Genomic DNA, 18,101 nt, shown 5'->3' with positions numbered 1-18,101 from the left:
AATTTACCAACTAAAAATATAATAGGAAAAAGATACCAGCAGCAGCAACCAAGACCATAAGTACCCAGGAAATTAGCAGAATGCCCAAGAACTTCATAGAAAACATTTTATATTTTTTTCAAATATATAAAATGTCATCTGAAAAATGGGAGAATACACCATATTAATCAATGGGGCAACTCAACCTATAAATAATGTCTATTTTACCTAATTCAAGCTGTGAATTCAATTCAATCTCAATCAAATGTCCAATAAGATTTTGAGGACACCCCTGGCTAAATGATAGGACTATCTGTTAAACTACAATAATATAAACAATATGGTACTTGTAAAGAACAGACAGACCTATGTACAAAAGACAGAATTTTAAAATACATAAATTTTCATATTACAAAGAGGCACTACAAACAATGAGGACAATAATAACAATAAAAACACTGGAACCCTATTTAAAATGTGTACACCATATGGGTTAAAGAACTAAATGTGAAAATGGGAATTATAAAGGTAATAGAAGAAAAGGTAGGAGCATATATTATCATATAGAAATGGGAGAAAAAAGCACAAATGATAAGTCAAAAAAAATTGATGGATTTGGCCACCTCAGAATTATGATGTCTCCTAAATAAATGACAATGTAATCTAAGTTAAACACATAAACTGAGAGAAGATATTTCTTTTATAATAACAAACACCGACAAAATATACAAATCTCTTGTATACATATAGAGAGAGAATATATAAGAAAACACCTACAAATCGATTTGAAAAGGTAGGACACAAGGGAAAAATAAGGGGGAAAAGGATAGGAAATTCAGAGAATTTCTATCAAGTATGTGAAAAGATGACACTTACTGGCTGTCTCACAATAAATAGCCTTAAAATGGAAAAAATTCAGAAGGTGAGAGGATATGGGGAAATGGATACTCTTATGCATTGCCATAAGAAAGTACACTAGAACATTCTGCAAAACAACCTGGCAGGACGCAGTGAACTTAATGCGCATCTCTTGACTCGGTGATCCCAATTCTCACCTAGGTACATATGAACATATATGTGAATGTCAACCATGGCATTTTTTATGGTATTGGGAATTGGAGGCAAATGAGGTTTTCATCACAGGCAAGTAAAATGTGGCAGTATATACTATGAAATACAAGCAAAGTAATAAAGCCAGGAAAAAAGGAGTATGTAACAACATTGTTAAATTTAATGTGCATTGGTGAAAGAATCAATGCAAGATTTATAGCATAATACCATTTTTAAAAATTAAAAACCTGTGTACTCATATGTATTACTCAGCGTTCTCCAGAGAAACAGAACCAACAGGATTATCTGTATCTATATATCCATATCTATCTATCTATATGTTAATATTGAGGGGTTTATTATAAGAGCTGGCTCACATGACCATGGGGATTGGCAAAACTGAATTTTGCAGACAGGCTGCAAAATTGGAACCTCCAATGAAGATTTCGATAAGTTCCCCAGGAGAAGCTGGTTAGCTTGAGTAAAAATAGAAACTCTTTGTTCTGACCGCTGAAATCATCACTTCTCCCTCTAAGGCTTTCAACTGACTGGATGAGATTTCTATCATTGTTGAAAGCAATCTCCTTTGCTAATTGTACATGCAATTAGCCATAGATACAACTAAAGGACTAATTATTTAAATCCACATAATCTCCTCATGGTAACAATCAGGTCAGTGCTTGCTTGACCAAACAAGTGATGCCATAACCTAGCCAAGCTGACACATGAAATTAACCATCACAACACATAAAACAATGCTACATCTTTCATGGGAATATAGGTTACCCCTTGGAGTGGGTACCAATGGGTGGTAGCAGAGAATGAAAATGGGGATGGGGATTGTGATGGTTTAATGCCGGAAGTACCCCCAGAAAATCATGTCCTTAGAGCTAAACCATTCTTGTGAGTGTAAACAAATTGTCGGTGGGGACTTTTTATTAGGTTACTTCAGTAAGGTGTGACCCACAGTGGGCCTTAATCCTCTTACTGGAGTCCTTTATAAATGGGATGAATATGGAAAGAGACACAGAGAAAAATCCACAGAAGCACAGAGAGAAAGCCCCAGAACCAAAGGCTGAAATCAACAGAACACAGAAGCAGAGAGAAAGCCACAAAGCAGGAAGCTGAAGGCGAGGAACCCCAGAGGAGGAGGGGGAGCCCCAGCAGACGTCTCCACATGCCCTGCCGTGGGAGAGGGGTCCAGGATCACCAGCAGCCGATCTCTGGGGAGAAAAGCATTGCCTGATAAAGCCTTGATTTGGACATTTTCACGGCCTCAGAACTGTTAGCTTATAAATTAATAAATCCCCATTGTAAAAGCCAACCCGTTTAAGGTATATTGCAGTCCAGCAGCTTTTGCAAGCTAAAATAGGGATCAAGAGTAAAGGTAGAACAAAAATTAAAAATAAAATTAAAAATAAATGAAAAATTTTATCCGTGAGAGTACAGTTAACTCTCTCCTCCTGAAGTAAAAAAGAAAAAGTAATGCATTACCATTACAAAAATAAAAAATATAAAATCCAAAAAGCATAAAAACTAATATAAAAATTACCCATAATCCCCTACTCAGTGATACCAACCAAAATTATATATAGCATTATATTTTATATTTTATTATATATATATAAAATTTTCTTCTACTTATAAAATCATGTAAATAATATTGAACCTTCACAAAAATGTGGTCATGTTCTCCATATTTCATAATCTAATATCTAATAATAATGATAAACATCATTTATATGGCACTTATAATGTGCCAGGTACTTTGCTAAACATTTTTCAATACTTACAAGTACCCTATGATGTAGTTACTCCTCCAGTCGCCAGTTCAGAGAAGAGAAAACTGAAGCTAAGAGAAGTCAGATAATCTGCTCTTGTTCAAAGACTTACTAGATGGTGGGGCTGCAATGTAAAGTCAAGCAGTCTGACTCCAGGACCAACATTTAAAAGCATCATGGTAACAATCTTTTGTTGATGACGAGGAGCTTCTAATAGTTTGAGATCAGAGGTACAAAGCAATAAGCTCTTCTATTGCACTACAAGCCCTCAGCCATTTTGACAATTACTGTAGGAAAGAGTCACCTCTGTTCTGTGGTAGCAGTTCAAGTGGAGCCATAAACTGTGAGGGCACCAAGTGATCACATTGCCACCACAGCTGTCTGTGATACAGTTTCATCTTTGAACAGGTTCCTTTACCTTTACCTGGATTGAACCCTTCTTTATGTACCTGACAATTCTCAACCCTGAAAGATTCAGTTAAAGAGAAGTCAACTGCTGTATTTTACAAAGCCTTCTCTGATCCTCCTGGGAAGCAGAATGACTCATGCTATCCTCTCAGCTATCCTCTCAGCTCTACAGCACCCCCAAGAATTTCACTCATCTAGCACGCACTACATATGATGTGTACTTGCATACATACACGCTCCATGAGGACAGGCTGTCTTATTTATCTTGCTATCCCTCATACTTAGTGAATCGATTCTGCTAATTTTAAGAATGATAGGATGCACAATGAATGTTGTAAAAATCATGAAATCTAGTCCAATCTTTTTTTTCTTTTTTTCCATTCAGACTGCATCCTCTTCCGCTTACTCTCCCCAAGGGAGAAGAACAATCATCAATGGCAAATGGCAGTTGTGACAAAGCAACACCAAGAGACAGCTTCACACTCAGGAGAGGATGCTGCACCTCCTCCTCGTGGCTTCCAGTGCTCTACACATTCAGAGAACCTTCTCTAGGAACAAACTATAGAAATGATCCCTGAAAGTCTTCTAGTCCAATCCTATTCTGACTGTTTGGATTCCTCCTACAATTCTGCAATTCTTCCAATATATTTGTTGCTGGCTATGTCAATGAGGGCAAGGGTTTGGAAGCTCTGTGAATATTTATCTTCCTGTGTGAGAAAACTCAGGAATCAAGAAGAAACTAAGTAAATTTTAGGTGTAATATGTTTTTATAAATTTTAGTATAAAAATTAATGCAACTGGCAATGGTAACTATAAAACCCATAAAACATATCCTTAACACATCATATGATGATGTTGATATATTTCCTTCTTGTCCTTCTAATAGCTTTTTTAGACCATTAAAATATGAAAACAGAGTAATAAAATCTCTTCAAAAAGTAAAATATTTTACTTAAAGTGACATTAAAAACAGAAAGTGTAACTGGAAAATAATATGGCATCAAATATATTCTCTGAAACAGGCTAAAGGAAGGTTAAAAGTCAACAAAAAGTAGGACAACCATTTTTTTTAAAGCATTGAGGAGTTACTAAAGACAGGGTAAGTGTGGTTATAGTCATGGGACCACCTTTGTGGCCTCAGAATCCTCAGCTTTTGAAATGGTTCAGTAGATAATTTGATACATTTATCCACTCATTCATCAAAGGATATGATTCAACACTTAATATATTCTAAGAATCATATCTTGATTAGACCCTGAAAAGAAAAATACAAAATGCAAAATATATTTTCTCATTTACACAATAGATTCATCCAGCAAAAAAAACTTCTAATTGCTTACTGAATAAAGACTAATTAAGCATGATCCTCGCCGTCAGTGAGTTTGTACCATAATCTCTTGTCAAACTCTAGGGTTCATATTCCTGAAAAGTCTTATTTTTTAAAAAGTCTGGGCAGCAAAAATCAAGGTCTCACAGAAAATAGGGAGTAAAAATTATTTAAATGGCATTAAATATATTTGGAAAAGTCTAAATAAAAATCCAGAATAGACCTGCTTCTAAAGCAAATTAGATCCATGGCATTAAAATTCAGTTTTATTAGATAACCCTTCTCTCTAATCATCTTCTGCTATTGTTCAGGGTACAATGTTAAAGATATTCTTTGCTAAGGCAAGTTCAGTTCTCCCACAATTTTTACCTATTTTAGACTGTACCAGTTTTTCATGCTTTTGAACTAGCCCTTACTGTCTTGAAATTTCATGTTGTTAACATATGTATTCTTCCTTGTTTCGTTTCAACATGCTTCTGCAACACCTGCCTTGTCATAAATGATAATAGTGCTTGAAGGCACAGTTTTCCTGATTCTGTATCCATAGACTAAGAGGATGGAACACACACTCACAAAAATTCTCACTCTGTATATCCCCATAAACACACTCCTGTGATCTCCAAGAGAGAGGAGCTAATTGGGGAGTCCTTGAAAAGACTGAACTGAACTACATGTTTTTTTTCATCAGGGTTGTTTATAGATATAAGACGCCACTATTTCTGTAGAAGAAAAATTGTCCCAAACCTGATATGGGACAGAACCCCACTTTGCAATATTATTTAAAACCTCCCTCTGGGAAGAAATTAGCCTCATTATAAAATGCATAAGCAATTTCTGATGAACTATAATGGGTTTAAGACTTGTTATGAAAAACCAGTCACCAAGCCTCCAAGCTGTCATTCAGTAACTAAGAAACATTATTTTCTGTGTTGTAACAAAGATCCCAACCATTATTTTCCTATAAAATATTCTCACTAAGAGTAAATCTTTGAGTTGGCCAGCTAGAGGCCTTTTCCCTTGCAGCATGTTCAAAATTAAATTCTCTGAAAAAACTGTTTTATCATTTCAAAATTTCAGATAGCGAGTCATAGTTTACACAGCATTCATCTAGTGAAAAAGACAGAGAACTAATTCAATATTTACAGTGGAGTGTGATAAATGCCACTCTATAGATATGCTCACTGTGTTGTGAGAGCGCAGGAAGAGTGTTGAAAGCAGACTGGGGCCAGATCATCATAAGAGGAATTGATAGTAGGAGAAATTTTTGAGCATTTTATAAACCACATTTTTTTTTAAGATTATTTTTTATTTCTCTCCCCTTCCCCACCTAACCCCTCCCACGCCCGCCACCCCGTTGTCTGCTCTCTGTGTCCATTCACTATGTGGTCTGTGTCCCCTTGCATTCTTGTCAGGTGGCACCAGGAATCTGTGTCTCTTTTTGTTGCATCATCTTGCTGCGTCAGCTCTCCATGTGTGCAGCACCACTCCTGGGCAGACTGTACTTTTATCTCATGGGGCAGCTCTCCTTGCAGGGCGCACTCCTTACACATGGGGCACCCCTACGCAGGGGACACCCCTGCATGGCACAGCACTCCTTGTGTGCGGCAGCACTGCGCGTGGGCCAGCTCACCACACTGGTCAGGAGGCCCTGGGTACTGAACCCTGGACCTCCCATATGGTAGGCAGACACTCTATCAGTTGAGCCACTTTTAATTCAATGTTTTGTTTGCTAGGTTTAATTATTAGTTTTGACACAGCTACCATTTCCTATCTGCTTTGTTTAAAAGTAAATTGTTTTATCCACATTATAGCTCAAATAAGTTTTTATGGAATAGCCTGGGTATTTAACCGCCATAGTAATGTAACTTTTATGTGAAACTACATTACAAATTCTAAACAAACAATCATAAGTGTACATTTGAAATACAACCAATTGGTAAATTACAACTGCCTGCCTATCTGTATGGGAGAATACAAAAGGACGAAAATATTCCTTAGGTGAATTCAACTCAGTTTTGCTCTGCAGTGTCATTCTCAAGAAGCAGCTTTCTAATTATTGAGTTGGAGTCCCAGGTGTCTTCATTACAGGAAGGAGAATTCTGGCTGGTGGCCACGATGATAATATTAGTCACTGAAGTTAAATCTTCCATTTCTAATCAATCCATTGGCCTGCTGGTGTACAAATTAGTCTTTTGTTAAGTTGGAAAAGTGCACATTAATGGTATAGTTGAGTCTGTATATACACATATGGTAGCAGCATCACTCCAACTGCATGAAATATATATTGACTCTGTCCTTGTTACAGTCCAGTTAATATTACTTATTTGTTGAGTTGTTTATTATTAATGCCTTGGATGAAGGTATAGCCAAAATATTTTCCAATGATACTGTTGAATAAAAACTGAAAAAAGGCCTAAATGAGCCAAATGAACCAAAATCCACCAGTAAGAGATTAGCAAAGGATTAAAGAAACAATTGCACAAATATAAAAAGCACAAGTTATCTTTTTTTTTTTTAATCAGAGAAGTTTTGCTTGACAGTGAGCATAATAAGGGTCAAATATAGGGAACACAGCAGGGAAAAAAGCTAATATGAACTCAGGCTTTCTTCAAATGCAATTAACATTCAGTAAGTGCTTTTTTTGTCCTAAGCATGGCTCTTCTTCATAATATTAACAGTTTATAATGAGAAAGGGCATCAATCAATTTTATTCTGTGGTCAGACTCCATCTAGAAAACAGTGTTTGGTTAAAAACAAAAGGGAGGGAAGCGGACTTGGCCCAATGGATAGGGCATCCGTCTACCACATGGGAGGTCCACGGTTCAAACCCCAGGCCTTCTTGACCCATGTGGAGCTGGCCCATGCACAGTGCTGATGTGCTCAAGGAGTCCCCTGACATGCAGCGGTGTCCCCCATGTAGGGGAGCCCCACGCGCAAGGAGTGCGCCCCATAAGGAGAGTCACCCAGCGTGAAAGAAAGTGCAGCCTGCCTAAGAATGGCACCGCCCACACAGAGAACTGACACAAGATGATGCAACAAAAAGAAACACAGATTCCTGTGCTGCTGACAACAACAGAAGTGGACAAAGAAGAAGACGCAGCAAATAGATACAGAGAACAGACAACCGGGGTGGGGGGGAAGGGGAGAGAAATAAATAAATAAATCTTAAAAAAAAAAAAGGGAACAATTTCATATGTTGGACTTGCATGTTTAGGCTTGCAAGTGTTTAGTGAAAAAAATGCTTCACAGAAAATGTTTAACAGAGTATTTACTACAGAAGTGTTTAATGGAGAATTTCATGTTTAACATTTGTTTTGAATTCCAAAGGTGCAATTGTTGTAATACAGGGAAGAGCTTGCGTGGAATGTTGTCCAATTTTTACCATCTGAAGGGTGCTCTTGACAAGTATCTCATAATCTCAGGTCACTTCAACCTAACAGTCTAATAACTGAATCAACAATCTCAGGTATTAGTAGATAATTAATTCTTGTCAGCATCGTATGTCTGTAAAAAAACATTTCTCTGCATCACATAGAACATCTTAAAATAAAATAAAATGAGAATCCCTTAATTAAATCAATGAGCAACCTGCAATCTGTGGAAACCAATCTCCGCATAACAGCAAAGGTTTTTCCACCATGGAAAAGGACTTTCATTCTACCCTGAATTTAAGACAAATTCTACAAAACTTAAGTTCCACAAAATACTAATTTGACAGATAAGAACTAACTCCCAAATGTTTCATGCTATTTAAAGTGAAAGATTTATTTGCCTCTGAGCTACACTCAGAAAACCTCAGATAGTAAAAGGCTCCTCACCATAAACGAACGAAGAAAATTACTTGAAAGTCAATTTGCTTTCCTACATGGAAACTTTTGACTTCTGGGATGAAGAAAATTACTGTAATTTTCTATAAATTTGTGGATTCAGCTTTATGAATGCAACACCAATAATATATCTTAAATGGCAAAACGGAAAGTTTATTGCTGGCAGCCTCTACCTCCACAATAGAAAACCAAAAGTCTCCTCCTGCTATCCTATATTTCATGAAGCCAACTATTTATTTTCTCTGGCCTGTATTTGGAACAAGCCATCAGGGTAATAAATACAAACTGGGATGAGTTGTAAAAACACACTAGATGTGCTGGAATAGAACCATTTAAAGGAGATGTTGACTTTTTTATCCCATGTTTGGGCTTCAGGCAAAAGCTGTTTTATTCCAAAGGAATCTTGCTAATATTAGAATAGACCTGCAGAATGCAGCAGAGACCACTGACAAAACCAAATTTTTAAAAGCCCGGTAATTAGTAGAAAACAGTGGCTTATCAGTTGAGCACATGGGTTATGAAGAAAGACAGACCACAGTTCAAAGTATGGGTGTACCACTTATTAGCAGATACTTAAACTTCTCTAAGTCTCAGTTTCCCATCTGTGAAATGGGATAATAAAAGTACCTATCATGGGATTGATTGAAGGACAAATATTACAAGTACATACATATGTATTTTATTTATTTTTAGAAACTAAACAGTGCCCATCTCTAATTTCACTTACTACCAATTACAGTGCCTTTAATAATAAATACCAAGGTATAGACGTGATTATCAATATCATATCATCATTATTATTATTGGCAAAAATCATAAACACTATCCTAGAGGTTAAAAACACAGTCTATGAAGCTAGAGTACCAGGGTTTAAATATAAGCCTCACCATTTCTTAGTGATTTTGTATAAATTACTGAATCTCTCCAGTTTCAACTTACTTGTTGGTAAAATGGGGATGATGATGATATTTCACTCACAAAGGTTTTTTTTGTTTGTTTGTTTGTTTTTACAGAAGACTTTTTAACTTTTTTTTAAAGATTTATTTTATTTATTTCTCCCCCTAACCCCCCTTGTTGTTTGCACTCGCTCTCTGTTCTCTGTGTCTGCTCTCTGTATCTGCTTGTCTTCTTTTTAGGAGGACCAGGAACTGAACCCAGGACCTCCCATGTGGGTGGGAGGTGCCCAATGGCTTGAGCCACCTCCATTCCTGCTTGCTGTGTCTCTCATTGTGTTTCCTTGTTGTGTCCCTTCGTTGTGTCAGTTGTTGCTTCAGCTCACCACACCAGCCCATCACATCAGCTTGCCGTCTTGCTCATCTTCTTTAGAAGGCACCAGGAACCAAACTCAGGACCTTCCATGTGGTAGGAGGGCACCCAACTGCTTGAGCCACATCTGCTTCCCCATAAAGTTTTCATAAGGTTTAAATAAATCAACATATATAAAGTGCTGAGAACAGTATCTGGCACATAGAAGTCACTATGTAAATGCCAGCTGCTACTACTTGTAGTAGAATTGAGTCAGAAAAACAAGATCAGATACAAATTAATCCACAGGGTTCTGGACTAAGCAAGAACAACCAAAAATGTTCCATTTCCTGGGTGAATTCATAAGCTGAAAGTGACTTTTGAAGACCATCAATACTGGCCATGAACAGCAAGCCATAAGGTTGGGAATAAGGGTAAGTGTGTGAAGAAGAGAGCCTCCCATCACCTGACCCTGCTTTTATAATGACTGTTCCCTCCGATAAACCCAAAGCTTCAGGAAGCTTCTGCCTCCAGTATCCTGATTTCATCAAGGAATTGAACCACTAGCACTTCCTTTTTTGCAACAAGTTAAGACTCTACCCTCACACCTGTCACAGTGCCCCCCCCCAACAAGAGCATGAATCTATGAACAAATGCCCTGTCTCCAACTCCCTCCCATGACTGTTAAAGTCCTGTTGTTGGGTAAATGGGAAAGCAGACAAGAACCTCCCTTTCCTTTCCCCCAACAAATTGAGGTCAAGTTTATCATCTGAGAATGAAATTAATGGAAATTAAATTATACCTAATTGATCATATCAGCCATCTTCACAAGGAACACAAGGATTTTTCTGGGACTATGTGAATAAAAATCTAAAGAATAACTCCATATCCACCAAACTGTCCTGGGTACAACCTCTTCAATACTTACCTATGTCCCTCTAATCATTCAAGTCTTTTTCCTTTTTCCATCTCAATTACCTCCACTCTGGTACCATCACTGGAACACTACTAGACCACGGCAACAGTCTCTCTCCCCACTGCAGCCAAAATAATCTTAAAAATACTTTAATATGATCACATCAGTAACCTGCTTAAAATCTTTCAGTGGTTTCTCTTTCCCTTTAAGTTAAAGTCCAAAATTTTTGATAAATCTTCAAGGACTTCTGCATTTGAGTTATGGGGAGGGAAGTCAAATGAGTTCAGGCTGGACGGATTCCACTACCATATGTGGATGGGAAATCTTTTCTAACTATATTAACTTAATCAAATTAAAATAAGTGAAATTAGAAATCAGAGAACCTGAGCTATAGTAGGTCTTTAAAAAAAATGCAGCTACCAGTACCTCTGTCATTATTATTGTTATCATAATAAAAAGAACATTAAAAGTGTTCCTGATTTCTGCAAACGAAATGGTTCCCATTATATATAGCTGTGTGACAGACCACCCTAAAACATAGTGACATATAAAATATTCTATTATTCTTACAATTCTTTGTGTGAGAAATTTAATCAGGGAAAAGTGAGGATGACTCACCTGTGCTCCACAAAATCTGGGACCTCCGCTGGGGTAGCTCAAATGACAGAAAATGGCTCTATTGTCAGCAGCCTTGATTCTTCTCCTCCTAACATCAGCTGTGCTGGAATATCCAAGACGATTTCTTTGCTCACATATCTAGCACCTTGACTGGGATGGCTGGGACAGCAATGGACTCATCTGTGTCACTATTTCTCTACAAGACCTTTCTGGATGGCTACCTTGGGTCCTTATATCATGGTGGTCACAGAGTAGGTGCACTTCTTAGACAGTGACTGGCTTTCCTCAGAATGGTCCAAGAGACCCAGGATGCTGAAAGGTTTCTTACGATCCTCCTTAGAAATCCCAGAATGTCACGCCTACCTATTAGCTAGTCCATATTCCAGGGAAGGAGAAAAACAGACTCTAGCTCTAGAAGATGGAAAGGCCTGCATATAAAGGGAGAAGAAGGAATTGATGATGGCCATTCATGGAGACAAACCAGCACAGCTCTTCACTGCTTCTCTGGCCCTGAAAGTCTCTTTTCTCATGGATATTGTGTATTTATATGTATTTTCTCTGGATATTATGTATTTATACATTGAGATTTCCAGGTACTACACTTTTCAGCTATGTTACAGAACCACGTTAATAACAACAGCTAATTTTTTAAAAAAGATTTATTTATTTCTCTCCCCTTCCCTCCCATCCCCCTCCCCAGTTGTCTGTTCTCTGTGTCTATTTGCTGCGTCGTCTTCTTTGTCCGCTTCTGTTGTCAGGGGCACTAGAATCTGTGTTTCTTTTTGTTGTGTCATCTTGTTGTGTCAGCTCTCCATGTGGGTGGTGCCATTCTTAGGCAGGCTGCACTTCCTTTCACACTGGGCGGCTCTCCTTATGGGGTGCACTCCTTGCGCATGGGGCTTCCCTATGTGGGGGACACCCCTGCGTGGTACGGCACTCCTTGCACACATCAGCACTGCGCATGGGCCAGCTCCACACGTGTCAAGGAGGCCCGGGGTTGAACTGTGGACCTCCCATGTGGTAGACGGACACCCTAACCACTGGGCCAAGTCCGCTTCCCAACAACAGCTAATATTAACAGAGCAACAGCCACGTATCCATTAGGCATTCTCCTAAGCCCTTCACGTGCATGAATTAATTTAATTTTCTAAACAAATTTTTAAGGATATTATTATTATAGCCTTTTTAGAGAAGAGAAACCTACGGCACACAAAAGGTAAGTAACCATATTCACACAACTACAACTAAAGGTACAGTCAGAATTCAAACACAGGCACTATTTCTTCAAAGCAAATTCTTTTTTCTTTCTTTTTTTTTATTATTATTATTTTTTAAGATACATAGATCACACAAAATTTTACATTAAAAAATATAAGAGGTTCCCATATACCCCACTCCCCACACCCCCCACTCCTCCTACATCGACAACTTCTTTCATTAGTGTGGTACATTCATTGCATTTGACGGGTACATTTTGGAGCATTGCTACACAGCATGGATTATAGTTTATGTTGTAGTTTACACTCTCTCCCAGTCCATTCAGTGGGTTATGGCAGGATATATAATGTCCTGCATCTGTCCCAGCAATATCACTCAGGACAACTCCAAGTCCCAAAAATGCCCCCATATTACACCTCTTTTTACCTCTCTCTGCCTTCAGCAACTCCTGTGGCCACTGTCTCCACATCAGTGATATAATTTCTTCCACTGCTAGAGTCACAATAATTCTATAGTGGAATACCAGTAAATCCACTCTAATCCATATTTTATTCCTCCATCCTGAGGACCCTGGAATGGCAATGTCCACTCCACCTCTAAAAAGAGAGGGACAAAGCCAGTTCTTTTAACTACTATACTGTTCAATAAAGACAATGACCTTGCTCTCTACATTTTTTTAAAAGATCCATTTGTTTTTCTTTCTTTTTTATCTCCCCCCCCCCCCCACCTTGTTTGTGCTCACTACCTGCTCTCGGCTCTTCGCAGCGGCATGGGCCAGCTTGCCTTCACCAGGAGTCCCCAGGAATTGAACCTGGGGCCTCCCATATGATAGACGGGAGCCCAATCACTTGACCCACATCTGCTTCCCTCTCTATATTTATCAAGTGCCTGTAGCTATTCTAGGCCCTTGGGATATAGCCATAAACAAGGAAGAAAAATGCTCTACCACAGAGATAATTTTCTGGAGTGTGGGGTAGAGAGAAGGGATTAGACAATAAGCAAATAAATAACACATAATGTGTCAGATGACAATAAGTATATTCTAATTTCCTTAAGCAAGGTAAAAATAAAATAAAATAAAATATTTTACTGGCAAGAAGTGGCAGGAACAACCTCACTGATAAAGTAATATTGAGCTGAGACCTTTAAGAATGTTAGTGAACCTTGTAGATATCAGGAGTAAAAGCATCCCAAATAGACGGAACAGCAAGTGCAAAGTGTATGAGGGGTGTGTTCTAGGAACTATGGAAGAGGAGCAATGAGGTCAAGAGGCCAGGCATGGGACAAGTGAGAGAAGAGATTTTTGTTGCTCTATTTCATTGCCATGCTGGACATATTTAGAGAATTTCGTTACTGACCCATATTTGATTTGATTGTCTATTGAACATCGAGTTTGTCCTTCCATACTTGCCCTTCTATGGCAATTACCTTACTAATTTAATTGCCTTTATGCAAAATCATTCAAAGTATAAACCACAGGTTGCAGCCACAAATAGAAATAAAACCTACAGAATAACTTAATCATCCCTCCATTATTTTTTTGGAAAAGATGAGAATTGAAAGGCTAATCTAAGTCCAAATTCTCTTGATAAAGACACCTAGGTGACTTCCCCAAACTGGCTTTGTCTCCTTATCTCTCACAGAGTAGGAGGAGATACTAAAAATTACACATCATTCCTTTCTAAAATCTGTTTTGACCTTGTACTTTCCTTCTCCTTCCTCTCTGATTTCTTCCTCTCTGACCCATTGGGCTGGCTTCTTTTCATTGTCCTTTGCTTTAACAGTTGGTGTCCCCCAAGGTCTGCCTCAGCAAGGAGCTCTTCCCCTGATCTACATCCTTAGGCATCTCATCTACTCCCTTGATAGATATTTCCAAGGTTACATGTTTTCTACCACATAGAGGATATATCCTTTTGTTTAGTTTATTACCAGATTCAGAATGAGGCATTGAAGGCCTTTTTTTTAATTTAACTATAAAATGTCCTAAGCAAAGTCCCATTACAATAAAGCAAACTTCTATTGCCAATAAACCATGACCACCTTTCCAACTAACATTCCATCAGTGGAACCACCTCTCTTCCGAACTCTCAGGCAACATCTTGGATTTGTCTTTTACTCATACTTCTTCATTCTTATTTGAGTCATCAAGTCCATAAAGTGACTCTTCCCTTGAAGTATCTTTCTGATTAACTCCACTTTCACTCCCATTATTAGCAATATAATTCATACCCTAAATTGGTTTTAAGAAAATAAGTATCCTAACTGGTCTTGTTACCTCTGCTCTTCCCTCTTGGTTCTATCTCCTTCTTCTCCACTCAGAACAATCTTTCTATAATGTTTCCCTCTTCTTACCTGCTTCCCTCAGTGTAAGAATTTCCAATGATCTACAACTACCCAATGAATCAACACCAAACTTCGTTTGACTTTCAAGAATTTCAATAATATTGTTTTTTTTTCTACCTATGAAACTGTTCACCACTAAACCCAACATGAAGTCTCTTTCTACTGAGATATGCATATTACTTTACAGGCTGAGTCTTATAAATGAAATAATACATATACTACTGAGTGTAACTGACACATAGTAAGTACTTGTAGCAGTTTGATATAGTTATGAATTCCAAAAGAAATATTGGATTATGTTTGTAAACTGGTCTTTTCCTCTGGACATATTAGATTATATTGTATTCAGAGGTTTACTTGATTAAGTAATCAGGTAAACCTCTTGTGCCAGAAGGGCATTGAGTCCCCACTCCTTGGTGGGTAGGGACTCACGGATAAAAGACATAGCAAAAGACAGAATTGAAGGGTTCTTAATGTTGGAGTTTTGATGTTGGAGTTTGATGCTGAAATCTTAAGCTGGAGCCCTGGGAAGTAATCACACAGAGAAAAGAGAAGCAAGCCCCAGAGAGAGAGAAACCCTAAGCCCAGAAAGAAATAAGCCTTGGGAAGAGAGAAACCCAGGAAGCCTGAATCCTGGCAGACATTGGCAGCCATCTTACTCCAACACGTGGAAATAGACTTTGGTAAGGGAAGTAACTTATGCTTTATGGCCTGGTATCTGTAAGCTCCTACTCCAAATAAATACCTTTTATAAAAACCAACTGATCTCTGGTATTTTGCATGAGCACCCCTTTGGCTGACTAATGCAGTACTCAGTCTATAAATTGTTTGCTTTCAATGTGAATACCATTTAAATGTTCAATTCTACAGTTTTTCTTGTACTGTTCAACATTTAGGGAATCCCTGATTCTTTCTTTCACTCATGGAAAACCTATATATCCATCAAGAGTCAGGTCAAGTCCCATTTGTTCCCTGAGAGTCTAGCTTGTACTCTTCTCTCCTTTCTTTGAATAAGGACCTTTAGTACCATGGAGTTTATGATTTAGTTTAATAGTTCTTTTCTGTTCTTTTCTGTACCACTAGATAATTACTTTGTGGAAATATAATGCAGGCCTAAATCCACACTTTAATTCCCAAAGCACATAACACATTGCTAGACCCATAAAAGCCATGCAATAATTTGACCTATTAATTAACTTGAGGATTACTATCTATCACAATAAGAAAGACACAGTCCCTGCTTAAAACCTAGTGAAGCAAGAAACGGATGTGGCTCAACCAGTTGGGCTCCTGTCTACCATATAGGAGGTCCAGGATTCAATGCCCAGAGCCTCCTGGTGAAGGCAAGCTGGCCCACACTGAGTGCTGGCCCATGCAGGAATGCGGCCCCACGCAGGAGTGCCGGCCAACGTGGAGAGCTGGGTAGCAAGATGACTCAACAAGAGACATAGAAGAGAGAAAATAAGAAGGCATAGCAGAACAGGGGAGCTGAGAGGGTGCAAGGGAGTAATTGTCTCTCTCCCACTCTGGAAGGTCCCAGGATCGGTTCCTGGAGCCACCTAATGAGAATACAAGCAGACATAGAAGAACACTCAGCAAATGGGCTCAGACAACGGGGAGAAGGGGGCAGGGAGAAATAAAGAAAAAAAGAAGAAAAAAAAAAACCTAGTGAGGAAAACAGACATTGAACTCATGATTGTTACCAATAGTTATTTAACTGGAGTTATAATTATTACTATAGTTGTCTCTAAGATCCAGTTCTAAATTCTCATAGTCTCTGCTCAGTGAGTCCTTCTGCTCCCAATTCTGTAGGAGTTGTCTCTTCCAGATTTCAAGCCCAGATCAATTTTTAAATTTGGTTTACTCTTCTGACATGCATTCTTCAACCTGAGATGACTTTGTCCCCAGGGGACATCTGTCAATGTCTAGAGACATTTTTTTATTGTCACTACTGGGGTGGTAACTGTTACTGGTACCCAGTGAGTAGAGGCCAGAAATGTTGCTAAATATCCTGTAATGGACAGGACAGTTCCCCATAAAAAAAGAATAATCCAGCTCAAAATTACTTACTCGATAATGTCAACTGAGAAACACCTTCTCTCTCTGACATCTTAGGTGGAGTTTTCTCCTCAGCTCACCTCCATGTGTCCCTTTTAATCCCCAAACTAATACATGATTTTAAATACAAAGCAATGGTTTTTACATAAGATCACTTTTGTTTCAAACAAAAAAGTAGCATTCTTAGAATTTGTGTGTCATTTTTGAGGTGGGGTATTTTATCAAAGGGAAAAAGACACAAGTTGCTATCTGCTACAGAAATGACTGTATTTCTCAGTTTCATATTTCCATAAAGAGATTTTGTGTCAAATCCAGCCTACTTATTATTATCTATCCTTAAGCCATGTTTCAGTGATGAATCTGACAATGTAGGACTAAGAGCAGTTGTAATAGTTGTATTATTATAGAGGTGAAGCCTATTGTAAGAATCCTCCAAAGAGTAGAATTCAATCATGTAACTCGTTAATTCTTCACACACACTCATACACACACACAAATGTTATATCAAAGACAGACATGTATTTTTTAATGTTTATAATAAAATCCTTTTAAAAATGGATAATGACATCTTTAAGAATACAGAATATTATTTAAAAGCACAGTAGTTTCAAATACATTTGTAATTGGTAATTTATCCTTTCACTTCAAGGAACATATTTTATTAGTCTCATAATTCTTGAATATCCTAGTTTAAATATATATATATGTTGTTATATTGCAAACTAAACAACAAGTTTCTTAAGCAATTTCAATATTGGAATAAGTATGCATCTCTGAAAGAGGGCTTATCCCCTCCTCACTCCATTCCAGACATGTTGTTCTCCCTGGTGTTCCTGGAGCCTTCCAGGGAAGCTCCTACCTCGGAGCCACCGCACTTTCTCTTCCCTCTCCTGGACATTCCTTCCCTACATAATCATAGTTCATCCTTTTACCTCCTTCAAATCTTCACATAGATATCATCTCTGGGACACTTTCCCTGACCCCCCAAATACTCTCTACTCCCATTCTCTGCCTGCCCTGTTTTTCTCTATTGCACATATCACCTTCTAACATGCTATATATTTATTTTATTGTTGTAGTAGAAACTCAATAAATTTGTGTTGCACGGATTTGTAAATAAAAGGAAGCAAATGTGGTGACACTGGTGACATCCATTTTGCTGGCATAGATTTAACAGACACAGTGTGGTTCTGAAGCTAGAATGCTGGTAGCAGCTTCCTATTCCAGTCTATAGCGAAGGTGGTGATCCTGGAACCAAGTGTTGGGACAGTCCCTCCCGATTCCTTAGTTTCCCAACAGTTGCAGAGGTAGCCCTTTCTTTGGTGGACTTG

At 38.2% G+C, this 18,101-nt stretch overlaps 1 non-coding gene across 1 annotated transcript; it reads right to left on the bottom strand.

Moving 5' to 3' along the window:
* Nucleotides 1–3,594: 3,594 nt before the first annotated feature.
* LOC111767347 (small nucleolar RNA U3) lies at nt 3,595–3,806 on the bottom strand. The gene has a single exon (XR_002799192.1). It is a non-coding gene; the product is annotated as a small nucleolar RNA U3 (small nucleolar RNA).
* Nucleotides 3,807–18,101: the final 14,295 nt, after the last annotated feature.

This window comes from Dasypus novemcinctus, chromosome 14 (assembly GCF_030445035.2).
Source record: "Dasypus novemcinctus isolate mDasNov1 chromosome 14, mDasNov1.1.hap2, whole genome shotgun sequence".
Classification (NCBI taxonomy): Eukaryota; Metazoa; Chordata; class Mammalia; order Cingulata; family Dasypodidae; genus Dasypus; species Dasypus novemcinctus.
Note: the sequence above shows the minus strand (reverse complement) of the source record. Positions and strands in the feature narration are given on the sequence as shown.